Source organism: Gallus gallus, chromosome 18 (assembly GCF_016699485.2).
Source record: "Gallus gallus isolate bGalGal1 chromosome 18, bGalGal1.mat.broiler.GRCg7b, whole genome shotgun sequence".
NCBI lineage: Eukaryota > Metazoa > Chordata > Aves > Galliformes > Phasianidae > Gallus > Gallus gallus.
Window position 1 is genome coordinate 3,593,820 of NC_052549.1, and position 24,440 is coordinate 3,618,259.

The 24,440-nt window shown below is 47.0% G+C and overlaps 1 long non-coding RNA gene across 34 annotated transcripts in view; it reads right to left on the bottom strand.

The window, feature by feature from the left end:
* LOC101750578 overlaps positions 1 to 24,440 on the bottom strand; it is a 235,925-nt gene that overhangs the window by 142,465 nt on the left and 69,020 nt on the right. For all 34 annotated transcript variants that reach the window (XR_005840636.2, XR_005840634.2, XR_005840624.2 and 31 more), the window contains exon 2: positions 5,799 to 5,982. This is a non-coding gene — a long non-coding RNA (uncharacterized LOC101750578). The remainder of the gene's footprint in view (positions 1 to 5,798; positions 5,983 to 24,440) is intronic.

Genomic DNA, 24,440 nt, shown 5'->3' on the forward strand with positions numbered 1-24,440 from the left:
AGCATATACAAGTTCAGAAGCCTTGAGCAGACCTGAACCCAGCACAGTTACTCCACTGACTTTCATCTTATTCTGGAACAGATGCTGCTGCTCCCAGCCAGGGGACACAGCATTATCCCACCTTACTTTCCCACCTTTACATGTCCCAGAGACACACAGCCACAATGGGATCTGAGAGCAGCAGTGTCACACTGAAAAGCAGAGTTTGCAGGGCAGCAGCAGATCACCTGCAGCCTTGGCCTCCCACCACACACTGCAGCATCCCTGTGCACCCAACGAGCACCCCCACGTCCCACCTTCTCACACTATCTCCACCACAGCAAGGCATCAAACACAGCCTAAGTTTCCTCTTCATCCCTTCAACAGAGGAATGCTGGGAAGGCACAACCCTCACGATGACACAATCAGAAATAGTTTAATTCATGCTTAATCTGCAGCTAATGACTGCAGGTTCCCTCCAACTCTCAGTCCCCTTCCAATTTTTCACTGGTAAATTGCTCCAGGCTGCAGTGGAAGCTCTTCACAGCAGATTAGTTAACATTATGTTTTTATTAAAGCCGAAGTTACTATCCTTACTCACCCAAGGAAGCCACTGGGGTTGTTGGAATTACTTTTTCCCCCTTTTGTTTTTTCTTTACTAAGAGCCTTCTCTGCTGAGTTAGAAACACGGACCCCCAGCTGAAAGCTTGAGGGACCCCCAAACAGTTAACTCTTACACAGTTATTTACTTTGGAATATAAAAATCGCTGTGCTGGATCAGAGGAGAGGCCTGTCTACTCAGTATCCTGTCCCTGATGGTGGCCAGCTGCTATGGAGTAGGGCTGGTCGTAAGTTTTCTGTCACAACTTCACTGATAGATTTTATGGGTTTTTTTCAGCCCATAACATTCTTCACCAAAAAGGAAGCTTCCTACAGCCAACGGTGATCCCACAGCAAAGAGAGCACTGAATGATTTCATATTTGGGAGACAAAGCTTTCCGCTTCCCCATCACAGGTAAGTGGTGTCGGTGAGACGTCAGAACTGGGAGGGGATCATCTGAAATGATGTTCCTATTCATCAGAATTTTTCATTAAAATAATCCCACTTTATGAAATATTCCAGAAATATCTTCAGCTTTTTCTGATCTGGAGAAATCTTCAAGGATGGCCAAAAAGAAAGTTGTGGTACCATTTTCTCCATGAGAGCTCCTTCTAAACCCCATAATAAACCCATGGTTACAATACACCAACGAATCAGGCTGCGGGTCTTATTGGTCTTTTCTAAACTGATTCCAAGTCACTCAAAGACATAATCCTATGGTCAACACCACTCAAGTGCCACGGACTCCTTGGCAGCTTCCTGCCTTTCCTTCCCTCTCTTCACATGCAACTATTGTCACACCAGATATAGACTCAAACTGGGTCAAATGCCTAGTGTTGTTTATAGTGATGTGAAGGTATCAGGTTGGATATTGGGAATAATTACTTTTTAGAAGGAGTGGTGATGCAGTGGCACAGGCTGCCCAGGGAGGTGGTGGGGTCACCGTCCCTGGAGGTCATCAAGAAAAGGACAGGTGTGGCACTGAGAGATGTGGTTCAGTGGTATGGTGGTGATGGGTTGACTGTTGGACTGGACCACATCAGTGGTCTTTCCAACCTTAATGATTCCAGGATCCTAAATCACAAGCAGCTCCTGTAACATTAACCATGTCACTGACACCAACCCCATACCAACAAGCTAACTCCAAGCCAATGCTAGCCCACACAGTCCACCCATCCCTCACCCATTCCTTCAGCTGAGGAAGTCTCTCCCCCACTGCTAGAGCACAACACAGATAAATGAACTGCCTCTGACAACCAGCTACACGGATTTAACTCCCGGCCCATCACTGGTAATGAGGAGCAAGGGTCAGGGCCGTCCTTCCTGCCCTGAGACACTGCACAGGGAAACATGAATGAACACTCTGAATCCATGCAGGAGAGGCAGCAACTGGCAACACAGCCTGAAAAAGAAAAAAAGAATCCCTGCAAGCAAAGAGAGCGGAGCCATCGTCATCATCTGGGGAGATTTAGGAGACAGCTCTAAATCCCACAGGGCTCGTATATTCAAGTTCATCTCTTCCATCACGAGAGCTAGAAATTGCCTTCTTTTAAAAAAATTAATGCTGAACTGTCAAATACACACGTGAGGAGGCTTGGAGAGAAAGCCTGGTGTCTCTGGTTCTCTGTGCAAGGATTAGGAACTGCCACAGTGCCCCAGCACAGCTCCGGGACTGCAACCCATAGAGACAGTGCTGAGCTGCAGTGTGCGGTGGGCAGGGCTCAGGTGCTGGCAAATCTCTCACAGGGATGGATTCTGACAGAGGAAAGAGCTTTCTGAACCAAAGTGTTCAACCCCTGAAGTTCCTATTCACAGATTTTATTCTTTTTCCCCCCACTTTAATCAAAACAACCAAATAGGCTGTAGCAGCTACAAGTTCTCAAGCGGTTTTCTTCCCAACTGATCTCAAGCTCAAACTCTGAGAGATGCAAACGTCAGAGAACATTTGTACGCCGGTGAGAAGTGCAGAACTGACTCAGAAAAGAGTTGTGGGACAGGCTCAGACCCCCTCCCACCTCCGAACGCTGGGCCCAGCTGTGGGGCTGGCACACAGGGGCTGCTTGGAGCAGCGAGCAATGCTGCAGGACAGAGCTTTCCACCTGATGCAAAGCGCAGTGCCAACCAGAGCCCAGGGCCTGACTCCATCCAGACAATCTGACACTCTCGTGCACTGTGTTTTTTAATTAACCTTGGAACAGCAATGGGGGCTTCCCCCCCCCCTCTTTTTGCTGAACATGGCCATATTTTACAGGGATGGTGACAAGCTAATTTACTTAATTCTTATGACACCTCTCAGTGAGATGAGGCTAGGGTTGGCTAGCTTGGCAATGCAGTGTTGGGCTAATTAAAAAATAATTACTACTTCACCAAGGACAAGAACAAGAAGTTAATTAAAAGAATGAGGTGTAGCCTTAATGAAACTCATCAGATTGTATTCATTCAGACGTCCCACAGCCAAATTTCCCCCATTAGAATATAAATCCATGTTGTTTCCATCTTCACAAGTGTTTGCAAATGGACTCCCCCCCGTCCCCCTCCTCCCTTTTGCCTTTCCAAGACAGCAATGATTACAAATTCTTTCAGGAGCAAAAGAGTAAATTTGGGCTGAGATTTAACACCCCCTCGGGGGCTGAAGGATAAGATACAGATCTCCAATGCTATCTGGGATTGTTTGCAGTTCCTCAAAAGCCATGCTCTGCACAGAGGCTGTGCCACTCGTTTTTCACCAGTGTCTCTGGGTGAGCTGAGAGCACAGTGATCACAGCATAGAAGGGCTGGCCAGCATGGCACGAATCCTTCCAGACAGCATCCTGGAGGACTGGGAGAATCATACAGAATAGAAGAGGCAAAAGGAAAAAAAAAAAGAACAGGTATTTACCTAAAAAAAAAAAACCCTGACTTGCAGTCCAGATCCAGACCTTTTGCTACATCACTGGACAAGCTGCTACAGCAACCAAGCAAGCAATCAAGCATTAGCAAGGGATGAAATCCTGCTTACGAACAGTTTGGTGCTTCTGGTTGATTTACACCTTTCACAAGTTCAGGTCAAATGCTTCCAATGCTTTCATCAAGGGAAAAAACTGAAGTTCAATTTTGAACGAGTCAATTCTAGATGAGGAACGGGTGCCCCACAGTTGAGCTATGCTACATTTTCAGGAGAACGTTTTTCTTTTAATGTGTTCCTAAGCTCTGTGGTTTGAACACTGTGCTTTAAGTGCTTCTGCAATAATATTTACTTGTGTTTTTTGTTTTTTTTAAATAAGGACAGAAAAGCACTAGGGGTTGCACCAAACAAAGCAGGTTTTCCCCATGTTCTGGTGCAATGACCAAGATAAAAAACAGTTTTTAGATGTCAAACCACATCCCCATCCATTCACTTACAAAGGCACTGTCCCTGTTAGTGTGGCTTGCCTTAGACATGCACAAGCTGACCTCCCTTATGGCATATGCAAGAAAAGCAACATGCTTTTCTCCAGGAAGGGCTGCCCTCCTCTGGATGCTTCCAAGAACCCTAACACCCTTTTCATACTGCAAAGCCCAGAACTGCACTCAGTATCCAAGGTAAGGCCACACCAATGCTAAGGACAGCAAGAGAATGATCGCTTTGGCTAATACACCCCCAAACAGTTTTTCCCCTCTTGAGTCTGTCAGCTACAAAACATGTCTGCTACAGCTCCCAGCTGGGCACAGGAAAGTGAATAGAGCCCCAGCATCATACCTTATCTGACCATACCTTGTCAGACACCGCTGCTGCTCAGGACTCCCAGCAGATGCTGCTTGCATTGAGCTAGGAAGACAGCAGTGGTAAATGCATCTGGCTCACAGGGTGGTCCTGCAGACCTTGAGGAACATGTTGTACGAGATGGACACTGTGGTCAGCGGCTCCTGAGCCAGCTGACTTCAAAAGGATCTGCGCTGGAAGCGTTCCCAATGGCAAGCCTGCTTCCCATCTGTCCAGCGCTCTCCTGAAGGGTGAAATTTCCTATTCAGCCCACTTGCCTCTCATATACATTCTGCCTCTTATTGCTTCTACATTCCTCAGCACGTTCCTTCTCTCCTGTCTAACACTATTTGCTCCCTGTGGAGGAAAAAAAAAAAGCTATAAAGAAGCAGTTTTGCAGCTCTGTGTCTGGGTGTGCATCTGTGTGCTCTGACATAGGTGTACGTGGACACACGGTCAGACAAGCATGTATCCATGCAGCTACATTATAAAGGTGTTCCAGACCCACCTCCTGCTTCCAGCATACAGCCTGCCCCAAAAGGAGGTCAGCTGAGCCCTCCCTCTTCTTCGGGGCCCCCCTCACAGAAGGCTTTTTGGCATTTTCTCCAACAATCTCTAACACACAACGCTCATTCTGAGCACTTGCCCATCATTTCTGTTTCTTCAAACGGGCTTTCACTTCAATACCTCCAGAAACCAAGATGATGAAACAAGTTTCCCAAGGTCATTCAGCCAGCATCCTCCCAGCTGCAGGGCTGCTGAAGCCCAGTTTAAGATGCTATCAAAGAGTTCAGACCCACGGGGGTCCCAGACTTTCTGAAAGGTTTATCCACAGATCTTTCCTCACTTCAGGCAGTTTCAATCCAGCAGACTTACCGGCTTCAGCAGGTTGACCGGCGGCACATTTGGACAAGCATGATCAAAACGACTCACAGCCCCCAGCACACCAGGATCACAAGAAGCTGAGCACCACAGCCCAGTGCGTAGAGAATTAGGACTTGCAAAACCTACTGCCTGTTATGGAACTCGCACTCTGGCCTCACAATCCTTTGCAAAGTAGCCCTCAGTGTCCCAGAATAGCCTCTGTGATATAGATCCTTCACCATTTGCTTAGTTTTCGAGAACTCCAAGGAAAGGCTGCCTTGGTACCACTACCAGAGCAAGCAAAACAATGCTGAGGTTGAAGCTTTGCATTTCTAACGTCTTGGGTGTGAAGTTAAGAGCTGCTCAAGCCTACAAATAACAAAACTCAAAGATGGGGCCCATGTGATGCAAGGGCTTCAGCCACACAATAGGAAACTCAAGCGGGCACCTCACTGTGGTTCACAAAATTAATGATTTCTTACACTTCTGATGAGATGACGATGCAAGGAGAAGGCAGCCAAAACACCCTGGAAAAGGTCCACTGGTGATTATGCAAGAGGAAAAGGTGGTACAGCTTTCACTAGGTTTCATCATTGAGTGGGTAAATCCCCAATTAAGCCAGAAACACAGTACCTGTAACCATCAGGGGAGAGAAAAATAGCCAGGAACGCAAGCAGAGGAAATCTATTCTTGCTGCAATCAAGCATCCTCTGCTTCTCTCCTCAAACATGGATCTTCATCCAGTGTGAGTTCACCACAGCTTGAAATCTAAAAGCTCATGGCAGACCTGGCTCTTTCCATCCCACTTGGATTAAGCCTGCAAGCAAGGAAAGACATCTCAGAGAAGGCAAAGAAAGGATTGGTTTGAAACCAAACCCTTCATCCTAAAGGAGAGCTTCAAAGCAATTCAACATCAAAACACTGGAGCCTAAGCATCAGCTGCTATATAAAGATTTCTATCCGATTTTGCTCCGTGACAATAGTAAGAAGGAAAGCAGCTGTTGCTTTGGTTTGGCCGAGGATGTCTGCAGTCAGCTGGGTCTCACCATGGCAGGACAGGCTGTTTTTGTCCTGGAGCAAAGCACATCTCAGAGCTCCTGATCTGGCAGACAGGTGAAGGTAAAGCAGAAGAGCTGAGCCTCTTCTTTTTAGGGATCAGGAGTGTCTCTGCCACCAGGAGCAGTCCCTGCAGGTCCCCAGCCCAGCTGCAGCTGTCCACTCAGTCCAGCACTCCCTTTTGCTCTTTCTGACCAGCAGCATTCATTTCTGGAAGTTACAAGAAGGCCTAAGCTACACTGTTTTTCAATCCCTATGAACCAGTGGCTGCTCCATGCTCTGACAAATGAGGATTTGAGCCATTTGTTACTGCTGTAGGTGGCAATGTGTGTTACAGACCCAGCTGTGAGCATTTCTCAGCCAGCCCTCAGCCAGCCCATTAGCTGAGCAGTCACCTGGGAACAGGCAGGGTCTAACTGAGCACAACTCTTAGGGGTTAATACCCGAGGCAACATCAAAGTAAAATACACAGGTATAAAGCAAGGAGGGGGGTCAGCTAAAATTATATTGTAAATAGAAAATAATAAACCTGAAATAAGCAGTTCCCAAAGAGGCTAAGCTTCTGCATCCAATTTGTCTCGCATTCAGACAAGTGATGTTACAAAGCTCTGTCCATATATTACACAATTACAGGAACGTGGCTTTCATTACATGATTAAAGTGCTCCTTGTTACAACACAGCCCGTGCAACCAGCAGATGTCAGCCAGCACATCCTGCGGCCCCGAGCTGTGGGCACCACATTGCTCCTGCTAATAGAGGCCATGCAAGGTTAGCAAGAAGTGCCACCAGCACCTTGCTGAATGGGTTTTGCTCACAGAAGGGTTTTGCTCACAACACCCTGCCAGCAACACTGCCCTTCTGAAGCATTCTCGTTGTCGGCAGGAGGAAAGCAAACACAAACCAGATGGTCAAGCGGGTATCCCAGCGAGGAAGAGAACACAACTGTTTGTGATGTGAATGAAAAGGAGCGCCGTATCACACAGGCTTGTGTCTGTCTTCTGCACTCGGAGAGAAGCCAGGAGGAACTGTACTGAAAGCCATGGAGATGTGTGGTTGTGTTCACAGTCACCCAGGGGAAGAAAAGATGAAGACTGCAGCATCAGAAATATAATCAACCTTTGGAGCCCTACATCTAACACTGAGTTCTTCTTCCAAGGATGGATGGACCAGGAGCAGTCAAGACCAAAAGCCCAATTGCCCTCCAAAGAGGGTTTTTTGTGTGTCAGCATACCATAATTTATGCCATTTCACATCTTTCCTCAGAAGTTCTTAAGTTTCAGTATTTTTTAAAGACATGATAAACATTAATTAATGACAAATATTACCTGGTCTAGAGGGAGGCGTCCCTGCCTATAGCAAAGGGGTTGGAACGAGATGATCTTTAAGGTCCCTTCCAACCCAAATGATTCTCTGATTAAGAGGCTCATACCAACTGATGCATTGGTTACAGCAGCTGAGCTGTCACTTCAGTCCTGGTTAGGTGGTTCAGATGCAGCTTTTCTTAGATTTTAAACACACATTTAAGATGAAAATGCACTTGCCAGCAGTTTTTCATTTTTGTAAAAAGCTGTTTTCCTACAGCTTGAAAGCTCTCCCCCCCAAATGCAGAGCATTTGCTTGCTGTAAGGAACCTGCTTTAGTAGGGAGGTTGGACTCGATGACCTCCAGGCACCCCTTCCAACCCCTGATTCTGTGAATTGGGCATTACAGATGAAGGCAAGGCTGAGGACCAAGCAGAGGCAGAGGTCAGGGCCATAGAATCCTGGAAACTGCCTGTGCTTCCCAAGATTCCAGATCAATGCCAAGAAGTTCTCGCTGTGGATGGAAGCCAAATGGTTCCCACTGCATGAAGCAGCGAAGGACATGGTTGGCTATAAACATATGCTGGATGGGGCCCTAACAGATGCCATGACCTAGAGACATAGCCACGCACCAACAGCTGCATCTCTGAATATCACATTCAATTATACACACAGCCCCAATTCCTCTTCTCAGCATGCTTCAGCACTCCCCCACCTCTGCTGCTCCTTGCTGACATTCCCTTCACATCTCCCTAGCCCACGCTATTCCTTCCTCAGTCCTTCACATAGTCTCTCTGCAGGGTTTTCTCCCCATTACTCCACACCCCCAAAGGCATCCCTGCAGGCTCCCATTACACACCAAGGCTTCTGTAAAATGAAGACAAGTTTTTCACAATCAGAGGAGCCAATTTACAAGTCATCACATCTTTCAGTTGTCATTTATGCCCCTTCCCAGCTGCTCCAGCAAACACCCCTTGTTGGTTTTGTTTTATTTTCATGGTGCTCATTTAGCAGCCGCATTCAGTATCTCTCCACAAAATTACACTCATTTAATTTCCCATGTGAATCTGTTGCCTGTTTGCAGGGGTTCAAAACAGCAGCACTCCTACGTATTTCACAAGCACTTCAAAACACATCTGTTGGGCACTGATGGGAAAGTTGCATTTGAACCACAGGCCCTTAGCTCTTCCAGAGAGCACAGCTAACACAAAGAATTCACTTTTTGTTGAGATCTGCCTTAAGGAAAAGGGGACAGGAGAAAAACTGAATTCACCTTCACTAAAATATATCGCATGTGAACTGCCAGCCAAAGTTAACTCAGACTCAGAGCCCCATGGCATTTCTAATAGAGCTCCCTGATGGGCTCCCTCCATTTGGGCTACATGACAGCCCCAACTCCTAGCCACAGCTCAGGTTTCCAGCTCCCACTGAAATACTTGCATGATTCCAGGCTTTATTTCAGCTTCAATTGCACAGACTGTGCAATCAACTGTACGAGCCACATTTTCAAATCCTATTCACCAGCACCTGAAATTGGCTCTCGATCAAAACACAACTCAAGCCCAGGTCCTGCTTTTATACTGCCTTTCCCAGCAGACAGCCAACACTCCCATCTTCAAAAGCCATTTCATTCTCCAGTGCTAAGCTTAACCCAAGGCTGCACTTAAAAAAATAAAGAAATAAGAAATAATAAAACTCATTCTAATTGAACAAGTATCTGTCTATTGCAAAACCATTCAGGCTCCTTGCCCTGAACATGATCTTAGACAAGCCTGGCAACGCCATCATAAAAATTCCTCTGCTAAGACATATCTGCAGGATATACACTGAAAGAAAAGGTATTTTATCCATTTGTCTAGTTGTTCTCCCCAGGCCAACGAGCAAGCAGCGTTCTGTGAGGTTAGATTAGGTGGTACTTTTATGCTATAACCGAAAAGAATAAACTCCATACTTGATTTCCACATGACTGCTCTTAAAATACATATTCTTTTAAATAGGGATAGATATCCTACAGACATGTATTGTATAGACAGAAATAGGTTAGCACAGCACAACATATGCTAAATGAGAACTATTTCCCACGGCAGCAAACGTGATCACATAACAGATCTGCAACAGGGCAGAGAAGAGCTGAGGATGCGTACAGTAAGCACACAGTAATTCACTCGGCATTCAATCCATCTACAGCATTTGACATGCTGCCTGCTAGAGCTCTTAATACAAGAACTGAATGACCAGCAAACTCCTCCTGTTCTGATTGCCCGGCCAGACACCTGAAAGGGGCCCAATATTCAGAGGGCAAGAGCTCAGCGCTTTGCAATAAACAGCCCCCTTTAAAATGTGCTGAATGAAGCATCAAAGCTGAGGCGCACAACATCAACTAATCATCATCTAAGCTTCAGTGCCTGCGAATGCTTAAGCACACGTATAATAGAGTCCTCCTGTTGACTCTGCGGTTGGCCTTGCTCACATACACCGGGAAGTTCCTGCAAATGAACATGCTCGGGATGGGGGAGTGCTATTAATAACAGTAATACTGAGATCTGACATAGCCTGGGGCACAGATAATTGCACAGGAAGGTGAGTTAGGAAAAAACCACCTCCTCCTTTCACAAAGAACAAATCTCACCCTGACAAATGCATCTGAGAGAAAAAAGCTGGGCAGGTAAACAAGTCCTGATTGAATTACAGGTGACAGAAAACCTTGCACTCATTGCGGGAAGCTCTAGGAATCACTGCCCGGAGGTGAAAGTAAAGAAACAAATAAAATCAGACACCTGAACACGAATGCCATGAAATCCAAGGGAGAGCAGCACGAAGTCATACGATGTGCTCCGTACAGCCAGCCCTGCTGCAGTATTTCAGCCATGGCAAAAAGGGAACAGACAAAAATTGAGACATTTTTCCTGTCTAACAGTACAAATGACTTCAGTTCTGGTCGGATCATCACGCAAGGGGAGATCAGAAAAAGAATGGGTTGTTTTTGTTTTCATTTCGAGATCCAACAGTTATAAAAAGAAAAGGTTAAAGGCAGTACACAGAACAATGCATGGCAAAGGTAAAGCCCACCATCCTATTTGAACGTTCCCACCATGTAAAAAAATGGACCTTTTAGAGGAACTGAAGCATGGCACACCTGGAAGAACAGCCCAGAGACCAAATTCAGCCTGCCCATCCTCAAAAGCACAGCCGGGATCGGAAGATACCACGTAAAGCATAGGGGAAAGAACCCTGGGAACATCCTGCTGTTGGCAGGCAGATGGAACGAAGGAAAAGGGTATTTCCCACCTGGCAGAATCATCCTAACAAATAATCGTCTCATTTGTAACTACTTTCATCACCTCCTTGCAAGGAACGGGAGGCAAGTTCCCAACTGCCTCGAACATCTGAGCTGCCAGACTCGCCCCAAGTTACAGAAGAAATGTGTTGCATAAGAACCAGAGCACAAACGTTGGCAGTCCCGGGCAGCACACACTGATCACCTCCCTCTGAGCCTTGGAGCCATCACAGAGAGGTGAAATCACGTGGAGGTGAATGTCCCACCACAGCCAGGCCATTATACTAGAAGTGGCCATATCACGACAGCCCCTCTCAGCTCAGGCACGTAGCCTTGATGCTGCCTAAAGGCTCTCCATCGAAGCATCAACAGGTCACAATATATCTTAATGCAGTGAAGTACCTCACGGAGACTCCTGTCCCTCTTTCTACTAACAACATCTACAGGACCTGATAGCAACTGCTACGTGGCTAAGATCAGGTGCACTGAAATCTTTCCTAAATGAAAGAAGCTAACAAAATTAAGTGTCCTCTGCTGACGTGCACCGCAAACGCTCCCCTACTAATGAGTCTTTTTGGTTTTCTCCCTCAAGCATCTGGTTCTGGCCACTGCTAGCAAAGTGCTAGGCTCTGTGGAAATCAGGTTTGACCAAGCATGGGAATTCCTGTGTACCAATAAGTTAGCCTTTGATTCATGGCATATTTCAGATTAAAGTTCCAAGGATCTACAAGGGGAGAGGGAATTCTCTATTTCAGTCCTGAGGGCTGTGCTGATTTATTATTTCTGGCGCTATACAGCACATTGTTTAGCTGAGATTGGCTGTTAAAATCCATACTTATGAAATGTAATATTCCTCTGGAAATGCACTATTCTGTTTTGGGGTGTTGGTTTTTTTGTTTGTTTGTTTGTTTGCTCTTTATAAAGTATTTTTATTCAGGGGAAGGGGCAGGAATGGTGGAATTCGCCTTGTAATGATGTTCTAAACCATTTCAGCTGGTAAACTCAGGTAGGCTGATGTTTTATTTCCATTTGGCCACTCACTCCTTCAAACAAAGCTGAGATGAGATCCTTGTGAGAATTCTGGCAAAATAATTATAGAGGGATGGCTGCACCTCTTCCGCAAAGAATTAGAGGCAAAAATGCCAAAGGACTGAAGCATGTCTGGTCTTCAATGTCTTCTCACTTTAGCAGTGCTCAACAGCTAAAAAAGGGTAGCTAAAACAGGACAATCTGAAGTCCAGAATGAAGAATAAGCTAGAAAGAGGTTCACAGCCTCAGCCCCTTCATCTCTGGATGGTTGGAAAGACTGCTGCATAGAGACCTTGGCAGCTCACATAGGCATGCAGTCACCAAAAAGTGCACTAACTCCAGGGGTTATCAGAGAGCAGGACAGCAGATAACTCCAGTTTTTAAGCTGCATGTGGTGCCACTGGTTGATCACCTGCAAATCATACTCACTGCTAAGCGATTAATAACTGCTTGAATTAATTCAGAGTACAGACTGAAGATGTGGCCTGACTGGTGCACTCAGTGCAGCCAGCAGATGGGATCAAGCATGCCACAGGTGAGCTGCAAGCCACCATTTGCTAACACTGGGAGATCGGGTCAGGACTCTGCAGTACAGCTAAAAGGCCATTGTTAGGCATTGGCCTCCTCTGCCTTCAGGCTGGGTTTACCCACTGTTTCCCCAGAGAGACCAGGGCCTCCATCCACCCCCTGCAGCAGAGCAAACCAGGCCTCCTCCTGCACAAGCGTGAGCCTCTTCTGACACCTAGTGCCCACAGAGCTCCGAGCTGGGCAGCATCAGCCTCAAACCACATCCACCTGGGGCACCTCCATCTCCACTTCCCCTGCACAGCACCCTGGCAGCCACAGGCACCCAGTGACACAGGCAAACAAGTCACCTTCATTCGCTGCATTTTAGACCTGCATCAGTTTTCCGGGGTCACCTGATGTGAGATGCATGCTTCAGGCTACTCAAAAATGGGTTCTGTGTGTAACACAGACAAAAGTCACAGCTCTATAGAAGCGAGATTTGCTTTTGATTTTCACAGGACACAGAACACACCTTTTCCTCGTCACTCCTACAGGATTCTCTGGGTGTAAACACTTAATGGAAACGTTCCTGGAATCACATTTCCATGTGAACGTGTGATCCCAGGAACATTTGCACGAGACAATGGGCTGTAGCTTTGCTGCATCCAAATCCAGATGTTTCTGGTGAGAAAGAAATAGATGACCTGAGAATTAAACCCAGGCCCCTTGGCTCCCCTCCAGATGCTCTACCAGCTGCTCACACCAAGTCCCCTCTGGTCAATTACTTTACTTGATGCTTCTAATCAACAATATTATATATGTGATGCTATAAACTTTTGTATTTAATATTAGCTCATAACTCAGCATCCAAAACCAGATGTTTTTGGTGAGAAAGAAATTGATGACTTATCGGAGGACTGAACCCAGGCCCCCTGGCTCAATTCCAGACAGTCTACCAGCTGAGCTGCAAAGCTAACCAGTCACCTCCTGCTCCCCCTGCACCGCTTCTTCTCATGAAAGGAAAAGGATTTCACATCTCCCAGCGCAGCGTGCAGGAATACGTGAAAGATGTTTCTATAAACACTTTTAAAACAGTACAGCACAACGTTGCTTTGAGGCAGGAGAACATGTTTTTCCCAGGGAAGGGCTTCATAGAAGAGCTCCTTTCTTCCCTAAGAGTCAGTCCTCACTGAGGACTCGTATGCAACTGCATGCCGAAGCAGAAGAATAGATGACTGATTTAAATCTGAACTTCTTCAGCATCCCCACACTCTGCTGAGGCTGCTTATGAGACACCCTCCGTGCTCCTGCCTTCAGGACAGCTCAGTGACACAGATGATGTAGGAAAATGCATACGCTAGAGGACTTGAAATGGATTTCTGCAGGGCCAAAAGGTGGAATGCAATCATTTCTGATTTATGGAAATCTTCTAAGCTCCATCCCACCAAGCACTTAAGTAAGTGCTTTACTTCAAACCCATAGTCGAAGCGTTTAATTCAGTGTAACCACTCATGTGTTTAAAGTTAAGCACGTGCTTAAGAGCTCTGCCTTACAAGGTTATACCTGGGGAACGCAGAGCACAGCACTGCTCTGGTGCTTAATTACACACAGGATGCTCTGCCACAGCAATCATGTATTTACTTGTTGAAGGATAGAGCATCAACTTCCTAAGCACAGACTCACAGGGCTTGCTCTTAAATTACAGCTAAATAAAACACAATGAACAGTAACTTCCATGAAAATCCAAAGCCCAAAGTCTTAAGAGCTTTGTTTAGGATTAGAGACATCAACCTCCACAGCACGCGTGCACATCTACAGACATCTGCCCACCACTGTCTGAGAAAACTGTTAAAGTATTATTGCAACTGAAAGGAATCAGAAATAAAGAACAGCGTGACATGATAATCTATTAGAGAATGCTTTCCAAAGAGGGAATTCCAACTTCCCCAATCAATAGAGACTGTATGCCTCTTCCAAGGAGAGCATATTTAGGAAATCGTGACTACAAACATGCAGGGAATTGGCAGTGGTATTCAGAGAGCAAATACCATTTCAACTCTTCTTCTTTAATTTGCCTGAATCTCAAGACCTCACCTTAAGTTAACCTAATGGTAACAAGACTTGTGATTTGGAATACTATATCCTACAGAAGTTTGCATTCACTAGAGCATCTCACTTCATCCAGAAAATGAAATTCGGCAAAAGCTTGAATAGATCATACAGCTGATGGAGAAATAAATATCATCTTCAGTGAAACAGATCTCTAAACTTGGCTCTGTTCTACTTTGAATATTCAGAATCATCTCGCCAACATTTTCACCATCCAAGCAGCTGAAATCAATGCCTGAATACAGTATTCTGACAAAACTGCAGTTGCATAGGTAACTTCATTAACAAATTCAGCTAATTGATGCCTGAAACAGTCCAATTCTGTTGAGTCATCTTTTATCAAAAGTTTTGCAATTTCTACCCAATTTGCCCTGATAGCTGCAAGATATTGGGGAGCTTATATCATCCAGAGGATGTTTAACAGGAAGAGAGTGAAGAGAATCTGCATGGTGGGAGGTGACAAGGAAAAGGAGAGGGGGGGGCGAAGCATGATTAAAGCACTTAAATGGCCAGGAGGGTGGAGATGGAGGCACAGTGCTAAGACCAGGAGGTGATGGAGAAGTCCCAGAGATCTCATATCTGGAGCCAATACACTCAACCAGCATCTGGGGCTGACAAGACCACACCACAAGCATCATCACATATGTTCCATTTTCAATGGCTAGTGCTAATCACTGTGGGTTTAACTCTAGTGGAGATGCCAAGACCTGCCAAAGCAGATGAGAAGCAATGATGGTACACAGCATCTCTCTGGCTGCTCTGCATTCAACAGAACTGGGCACCCACAAAGGCACTGTCCAAACAACTAAAAGCTCACAACAAAAGCACTGTAAAGATATTTGCAAAGACCAGTAATGCCATTGCCCTAAGCAGTGCTCTAGGACAAAAGCACTAACTCAGCACTGTAGAAAGAGAAGGAAAATGGACACAACAACACAGTGAACAACCAGCAACTGGATGCCTGAAGCCACTGCCAGGACCACGGCACAAAGCACACAGTGGTGATGTTTCAAGATGTAGCTCACTAACCCAGTCTTCAGCAGAGAAAATAATACTCCAAAGCCCCCAGTGGCTCTGTTCTCCTGGCACTTACTTCACCAATGTTAGCCACCCAGTAAGTCTTCTCACCGGCACAGAACTGATTTTAGGCCAGCTGCCTTCAGCTGAGCTTTACAGTGCCTCACTTTTCTCTTGCACCTTTTAAGCCTACACACAGCTGTTTCAAAAGCTGGGTGCACCTGATTCTGACAGACTCAGCCTGTCTAGTTTTAAGCAATACCCCCCCCCCAAAAAAAATACAAGACAATTTCTCCAGACCTTCCAGCATCCTGTTTTAACATAGATACTCAGATACAATCATAAATGTTCAAAAGGAGAATGACATAAGTGGAATATCTCAGAGCCAGTCCATGCTGGTGGAAGGGCTACTGCAAGGGAGAACAGACTTTAGACACCTGGCCCTCATTTTGTGGTCTGTGTTGCAATACCCACCACCTGTGGGAACGGGACCATAGGAAGCTGCAAGAAGCTCTAGGGGCCATGAAACACCCAAGCATGTCTACGTAAGGAACAAGCAGATTGCTGCATTGTAAATGCTGACATCCACTGGGCACTCCTACAAGTTTTCAACTCATTCAGCTGGTGCAGCAATACACCACCCTGCACTCCTCTGTTCATCCATATGCCAAAAGGTGAAACAGGTGGGAGCCTGCATCCTCTGACAGCCCAAAGACACTGTATCACGTATCACTGTGTCCACACTATGCTGTCTACTTTCAAATCTGAAGATTTGAGTCAAAACTGCACGAAACACTGCTCTTTCTTAACGTCAGAGTTCAAGGTGGAGGGAGGAAGTGCCAAACAAAAAGAAGTATAGTAATCCCTAAGTTGTTAAACAGGAGTTTTTTCCTATCTCCACATTAGCTGACTTCATTTTCAACACCAGCACAGGTTGCCTTTAATTAACCATGAATGCACTGAGTCACTATTTGCACGCTGTGAGCACAAGCACAAGTAGAGAGAAAAATCTAACCCCTTCACAAACCCACTTTGACTCTCAGGGCTTCAGAGAGGAAAGTCCAGGCCTTGAACCAGATCTGGGATCTGGTCATCACAAAAACATGAAACATTCTGCGAGTTCATTCATTTATTTGGTTTTGCATATTAAAGTAATACGCATTTTATGGCGCTGCATGAACATAATTCACTTTCATCTTTCCCACAGATCCATGAAACGTACTCTGAAATACTGCCCTTGGAGCCTCCTCTCCTCCTCCCAATCTGTCGGATGTGGTTAAAACATAGACCAAGTCAGCAAATACGCTTGTTGCTCCATGTATTTTTTAATCACTCACAGACAGGTCAGTGTCCAGGAAAGAGCAGCTGGAGTCACAGCTGCAGAATTCTCACCGATGTGACACCACATCATCATACTTGAGAACAGAAGAGTTCTCTGGAGGAGGAAATCACTTCAGGAGATGTGCGATAATTGAGTGGTGCTCCAGCAGACTTCTGGCATCTGAGGGTTTTTGTGCTCGGCAAGGTAAGGAGAAAAAAGCAAAGGCTCCTACCCAGGACTAACAGAGAGATTTTCAACACAAAATAAAACAAAAAAACCAAAAATGCATAAAGGTATAAAGCTGAAAGGGGGATAATAGCAAGTCTTGAAAGATCCAATTTGCTGCTAGTCTGAGAGGAGTTAGTGGGCAATCTCTTAGGGAGATTTATTCCTCTTCCACCAGGAGTCAGGTTGGCCCACAGTTATATACAGAATCAGCCAATTAGAACAAAAATAACACCCGAAATTGGGAGTTTTCAACCTTGCAGCCGACACCCAGGGCTCCCCTGGGCCCTCCAGCAAAACACGCAGTTTGCACACAGTATACGTAAGCATATCTACTCCAGACAAAATCACTGCAGTTACTTGGAACCAGCCTCTCAGGGACAGACAAAGCAACAGAGAAAGCCGGGCTTTTTGCAAGCTTAGTTGTTCACAAAAGGAGAACAGAAGTATGGTAGTACCTGAGAGTCAGACCATGGCTCACAGCAATCTTGCCAGCAGCTTGCTGGAACTTCGGCGTGCAAAAAGCCACACTGAGCTCCAGCTCTGCAGAGCTGCAGACACCTCCCAGTCTTCCCTCCATCATGGGAAGGGAGAACCCCTCCCGCCCCTTCCTTCTGAGCCTGAAAAGCCCCGGGTCGAGTTGCCCCTTAACCCCTTCCTGACTGCTTGGCAGCCCTGCCTTCTCACTCAGGGAGGCTTCCAAGGCACGTAAAGGTGGATTGTCCATGACTGCACTATTTGGGCTATGGTCCTGGCTGGTATAACCAAAATCCAGAGGTTCTACCTGTTTCACTTTGGGGGTTTGAGCTGAATTGTCCCAAGAACTGAGGCTAGTATTGGCTGTGCATGATCCTGTCTCAGCATGGCAGAGGAGGAAGACTGCTGTTCACTCCCTGCAAGATAAGCCCAGGCCATGGTCAGACAATCTGGAATTTCACTGCAGCACAGACAGGAGCAGGAGGTGCGGCTGCAGCCAGCTTGCTCACCTAATCCACATTCACAGCCATACTGCAACATAATACCTGACAACTAGGGCAGAAGATAGCAGCAGATTAATTACAAGATAAGAGGGATCTACACCAACTCACCATTTCCCAATTCAAAAAAGCAAACACTGCTAAGATTACTTAGCTTTGCTTATCTGGAGAACAAGGGAAACCAAGGTAGAAGTTAACCTGTGTGGAATTAAACCCTCCTGGGACCCTGACTTGAGGACGGTATGTGGCATAGGAACTGGAGGGGTACAGGGAGAGGAGAACTGAAGCCCTAAAGGGTGTGTTGAGCTTTTTGTCTCAAGGGACTCTGGCTGGTACTGTTTCTACAAGAGCATGGCATCCTTTTTTGCTTATCCTGTGTCAGCACTGAATTGGGACTTAATACTTTTACATCCAGCAAGCATGGACACATGCTCTGCAGGTCTTTCACAGCAAAGGTTTGTATACAGCCAGAAATGTCTAAAAGCAATCAGAGAAGATGCCTATGAGATGCTATTGCAATACTACTTCTTTCAACCAAGACTGAGAAACTGAATTAGAGGCAGAAAGCACAGAGGGGTGGAAGAGCAGAAGAAAGAACACAGAAGCCTGTTTAGCAAGCACAGCATCATGCTAATGCCTCTTTCTCCATGATCACCCCACCAATAGGTACCTGGCTGCTAACTACAGCTGATGCACATGGGGCACGTACACAGCAGGGCTGGCTCCTCGGCCAAAGGAGGCAATTGAGCCTGGGGAGCTGTGCTCACCACATGTCCCTTGTCAGCCTGCACATTGGCGAGACAGCTCCCCGTGCTCTGCCACCACCATTTTTTTCTTTCCACTTGTTTAAAAGCATATTTATTTCTGGGAAACCTCTGAACATCAGATGGAGCTAATTAAAACCAGGAGGGCTCAGGGGAGCTGGAGGGAAGAGGGAGACGTGCAATTTGATTTCCACTTCAAAGTGGTTTAGCAAAATAAAAGCACTCAGGCCCTTCCAACCCAAGTATGTGCCCATGGGGAGGGGAGAGAAGGGGGCATTCAGTACTCTCAAGTGCCCACTACCCCCCACTTTTGCTCACCAGGCTCAGAGGAGCTGTGTCTGGATGCTGTGCCAGCTGATTAGTCAGTGCATCAGAGGTTAATTGCAGCAATTTCTCCTGTGCGTTCCCATCAATTCTGCAAAGAGGGTGGCAGTGCACAGGGAGGAGGTGGCATGAGCTGTCCCAGGCACCAGCCTCCCCTTGTCAGCAGGCTCTGGGAACACCTTCAGACAAGACAGCAGCTGCTGTTGTGAGGTTTCTGAGTGAGTGTAAGGAAACAGAGCTGCTGAGCAGCCAGCTACAGCCAGAGCCCAAGCACTTGAGGGCAGGGCTCTGTGGGATAGGCCTTCGTCCCAGCATGGAGGGAGGCCTTGCAGGTAACCCTGCTGCCCCACAAACACAACAGCTCAGCTCTGCCATAGCCTTCCCATCGGCCCTGGGGCACTCAGGACCACCGTGCAGTGTCCCTGCATGTCCCCAGCCTGAGGAACTGAAGGTGCCCAGGACTTGCCCTCTGTACAGCCCCAGCCCTCACATCATCAACCACCAGCACAGTCCCACCGTTGCCCCCAAGCCCCGCAGCACTCTCTCATGACTCCCCCAGCCCCTCAGGGCTGCCCTGACCACCTGGGGTCCTGCAGCACCTTCCCCTCTCAGAGCTGCAGGGCTCCATATCCCTTCACCCTGTCAGGACAGAAAGGCACACTGGAACAACCTTCTTTCCTCTCACCTTACTTATTCAGTGTTATTCAGCATTATTCTCACTGATCAGCTTCCTGGCCTGGCTGGCAGACCCACCCCCAGCCAGAGCCCATGGGGAAGGAGGCCCAAGTCCCATCCATCCCCACCACCTGCACCCGCTTCTATTTATTTTTCCCCAGTTCAGCTGGGGAAATGGGAAGGGAAGGAGTCAATAAATATTAATTCTGAAAATAAATAAGGAAGGAATTGGCAGCTTGCAAGTGGCAATGGATAAAACACCCTATGATGGCCCCATAAAACGTCTCTCCACACACCATATATCACCAAGCTAGTCTGGGTTAGCATCAAGCCTAATTGACTTAATATTTAAAAGACATAAACAAGAGTATGCAAATTTGGGAAGAAGAGTTTCAATTGCAGTTAACATGTTAATGGGCTAACATGCACGTGCTTGCTGTTTTCTCTCGTTTAGTGGGCTTTTGGCTGGGCTGAACTGCTGAAGATGAACAGATTGGGTCACTCCTATGCCTGGCTCCTGATAGTGGCTACAAAACCCAAAGATCCCTGGAGAGCTGAGTGCTGGGACGTGTTCTCCTGCCCAGAGGTGGCTGCAGCCTCCTGGATGTGCTTGTCTGTACCCCCAGCACTGCGGCCACAGTACTGCTGGATGAAGGGAAGCTTTCTCCGTCTCTGTCAGCCACAGAGAGCCATTGTGAGCAACAAATTGCAGCCCCATCCGAGCCTCCTTGGCCGCAGCACAAGAAGCGAGGATGCTGGCCCTGGAGTAAAGCTGACTGAGTTTTATTCAGTCGCTTTTCTTTTTAAAAGTTTGTAATGCACTGCCCAAGACATAGTGCAAGCTCTGTATGAGACATGAATAACATTCACTCATGTGACTGTTTGTACAACCAAGGGCATTACAGGTCAGGCTGAGAAGTGTTGTAAGAATGATGCAAGGCCCCCAGCCTAGACAAGCAGGGCCCATGGCAAAGGGAGATAAAGAGGCATTCAGAGGCTGTGTGGGGTCCAGCACACAGTAGCCGAAGGCCCAGCAGGTCACTATTTCTGTGCATGTTCTTGGGGCTGCCTGTGGGGAAACACAGCTCTTTTCTGGCTGCACAGAATGTCACCATCAAACTCACCTCTGGGAGCAGGAGCAAGACCCCCTTCAGCCTCACAGAAGCAGTGGGCACATCTTACGGAGATGCCACCAAAAGAAACTACGTGATGCACTCAGCAGGGAAAAAAGCTAAACCTTCTCTCAAGCTTTAGCTAGCCACAGAATGTCTTGTGCTTCAACATCTCTGCTATATCCCCTCTCATCTGATCCTTCACAATGCACCATGCAGGGCCCAGGCTCTGCTGCACCGCTCATGTCCACCTCCACAGCTTCCTCCTGGCTGGCAATCCACATCCTCAGCAGCTCCTATTTACCTCCTCTTTCCTTAGTATCAGGCACCATGTAGAGAAAAGGCCAATGAAGACAGAAATGAGTTTAGGTTTATTCCAGCTTTTGACAAAGAGCCTACATCAGATAGCAGTTGTTCTGCTTGTAACTCACATTAGGCAGAGGAGCTGGAAGTCGCTTTTCCCTTCTTCTGCTGACACATTTCAGTGCACACATTCTAGAGGTCAACATTGTGCTTAATACACTGGCAAATAAAAACCCAGTCACAGTACACACAGTGCAGTGCAGGGGCTGTTTTCCCCTGGTACAAGTCCCTGAGAGCTGCCACTGCTGTTTAGCAATTGCCTGGGCTCCCACCCTTTTTTTCTTTCCTCCCCATCCCAGCCCATCAGCTCCTGCTGCCACCCCATCACCCCTCGCCTGCCCCTTGACATCCAGCCCCCATTCCCCTTCCCTTTGCATTTCTACATACAGCAGTGTTGTTCTGGTAACCCAATCCACCTCAACCAAAAATCACTTGGTTTTTTTTTTGGGGGGGGGGGGCGGGGGAAGGGAATTTTTCTCCTTAATTTATATGGGGTCAACCTCATAATTGTGTCCCTCTTTTCATCCCTTCCTCCATATAAATCATGTATATGACATTTTAGCGGAACGCCGGCAAATTGAGCATGATGTTCTTATCACCAGCTTAATAATTTAATTCAAAGGAGCCTTGCACCACTGCACGCCGGGATCAAGAGGAAGCAAAATAAGGCCATCCCTATGCAGCAGAGCTCCTCTGAGCAAAGCTGGTATGCCACACAGCACTGCATTCAAGTTTTATTTAGACTTTGCGCTGCTGAAATACCCACGGCAGGCAGGACAGATGCTGCAGCTTAGAGAAGCCTTTGCACACAGTGCCCAGGCTTTACCCATCACCTAAGCATTGCCACAGCTGCGGTCCCTGGTACCTGCACACCCCAGCCTGCACCCGTGTGCAGGGCTGTGCTAGCCTCCAGCCTGCTGGCAGACCCCAGCCACTCCTTTCCAGCCAAACGAGGCTGTCTCAGTCTGTCACTGTCAGGGAACAGGCATGAGAGCAGCTCGCCAGTAGCAAAAAGGGAATGATGGAGAGGCACAGCTCACCCCAGCATAGCTGCTGTTGGGAAAGGACAGTGTGTGTGTCGGTGCACACTCCAAGGGATACTGCATGCCTCCTGCTCTCCTTAGGCATCATTTCTAGAGGTGAAGTGACCTACTGATGGAAATGAGACAGACTTGGTTATTTGGTGAGAGCTGGGCTATGAAAGTTGAATCTCCACCAGCATGGCTGTCAGCAAAGCTGGAGCTGCACATCAGCTGGGTGAAATGGTCTAAGGTCATTTTAAACAGCTTCTGCAGATTTGAAGCATATCAAGAGTGGAGGCAAAGCACCCAACTCTCCAACTATCAGCCTTCACATAACCCAGACTCTCCTCCTGGCTCCCCATCTATCTGCAACATGAGGGGCCAAAGCCTTCCACCTACAGCCCACAGCCACTGGGGGGATTTTCCAGGTTACCCTAAAGGCACACACGTGCTCTGATGATCTAAAGGAGCTGCGAGCAGGCAGGGGAGATGACTCCTCACGTGTCCAGTATTCACCACATGGCTTTTCATGAACCAGCCGGACTCCTGGACAGCAGTAGGTGTTACTCCCAGCACGTGGGTTTGTGGCACCCCTCAGCTGTGCTCTGCACCCGCTGATGGTCCATGAACTTCAGATGGCCCATGAGCAGACAGCCACCAAACCACACACTTCCTCTTCTGCGCTGCAGAAAGGAAGGGCCTGCTCCTCATTGCTTTCTGTTCCCAATTAAGGAGTTTGACATTATAAAGAGTAAATTATGGTTTAATAGAACAATGGGAACATATTTACTAAAGTGTTAAGTACTTTATCACCCTGTCTCCAAGCCATCAGAGTTATGTGTTTTGTTTTGGCTTTTTACTTTTATTTCTTCAGGGTTAAATGATCCTTTAAAAAACAGAGAGTTTCTGGGGCCCTGCCTGGGGTACAGACGTGAGTGAAGGAGGAATAAAGCCATGCCATGGAAAACAAAGCAAAACAAAAGAAATTCCTCTTTCCTGCTTTGGCATTTCCGACCTCAGGCCTGGAGAGCTTGCATTGCCTGAAACTTTGCCACTGACATAAGACTTCATCTTTACACAAACTGCCATTGTCTGCCATTTTAACTGTGTCATCACTCAACTGTTTCAGAACTATTTGTTTGAAAAGCTGCTTTTGTTTGTTTGCTTTTCTGGAAGATGGCACTGCTTCACTGTGCTCCCCTTCTATCCACGCTTCCGCACAAAGAATTAAAACAAGAAAAAGGAATAGAATCAGGTTTACATCTGAATGTTTAACTCACAATGCCCAAGAAGAAAAAAAACCTATTTAGCCTTTTTTTCTTTCCTTTTTTCTTATATTTTGCTTATCTAAACAGTATGTGTTTCCCACCCCATCTGCACAAAACTATCATACCCCCAGCAAGATCCCATATAGATGCAAACTAAACAGAGCCAGGGCACAGGCCTGAACATGAGCTCACAATCTATAGAGTTGGATTGCTTACAACATTCCTGACCACAGGTATGCCCGTGCCAACCAGCACCCTCCCTAACCATGCCTGGACACGGATCAGAGCACAGCATGGGCCAGAAGCAGCACGGGCACAGCTTTATCAACAGCACAGCTGAGCCCTGGGGCAAAGAGCCCTAAAGCAGAGAGCTCACAGCGGATGTCATATCTCTGGCAGCACTCGGACAGGGTTCGCAATTGAGACCAAAGGGGGAAAATCAAGGCCAGCACCTTCTTGGGTGGCTGCAGGAGCTTGTTCTTGGCCTCTGAGCTGCTGATGCATCTGAGTGCTGCCAGTCCCTGGGCGTAACCGCACACCTTGCCCATATGTTGCTGCTGACATGTACCAGTGTGCAAACTGCATGGCAAGGGAGAGAGCTGCGTGCATTACAAATGAGGTGGAAAAGAAACCAGAACCCACCACTGGATTCTTGTAACCCTCTGCTAATTAGGTGAGACATGGTAAGACGAACCCCTGCTATCAGCCAAGCCAAGGGAATGTAAATATTTTCAGGTCTAGGTCACCAGATCCATTATTTACTGCTCCGTCGTATGACTTATGGTTTGACAGAAGACTGGAGGGGTAGGAATTTTTTTTTTTATTTTATTTTATTTTGCTCTGAGCGTCCCTTGATTTCTTGCCAGTTAGGTAACTGCAAGAAGGGAGAGCTGCCTTCAATATCCCACACATGCAAAACAATGATGC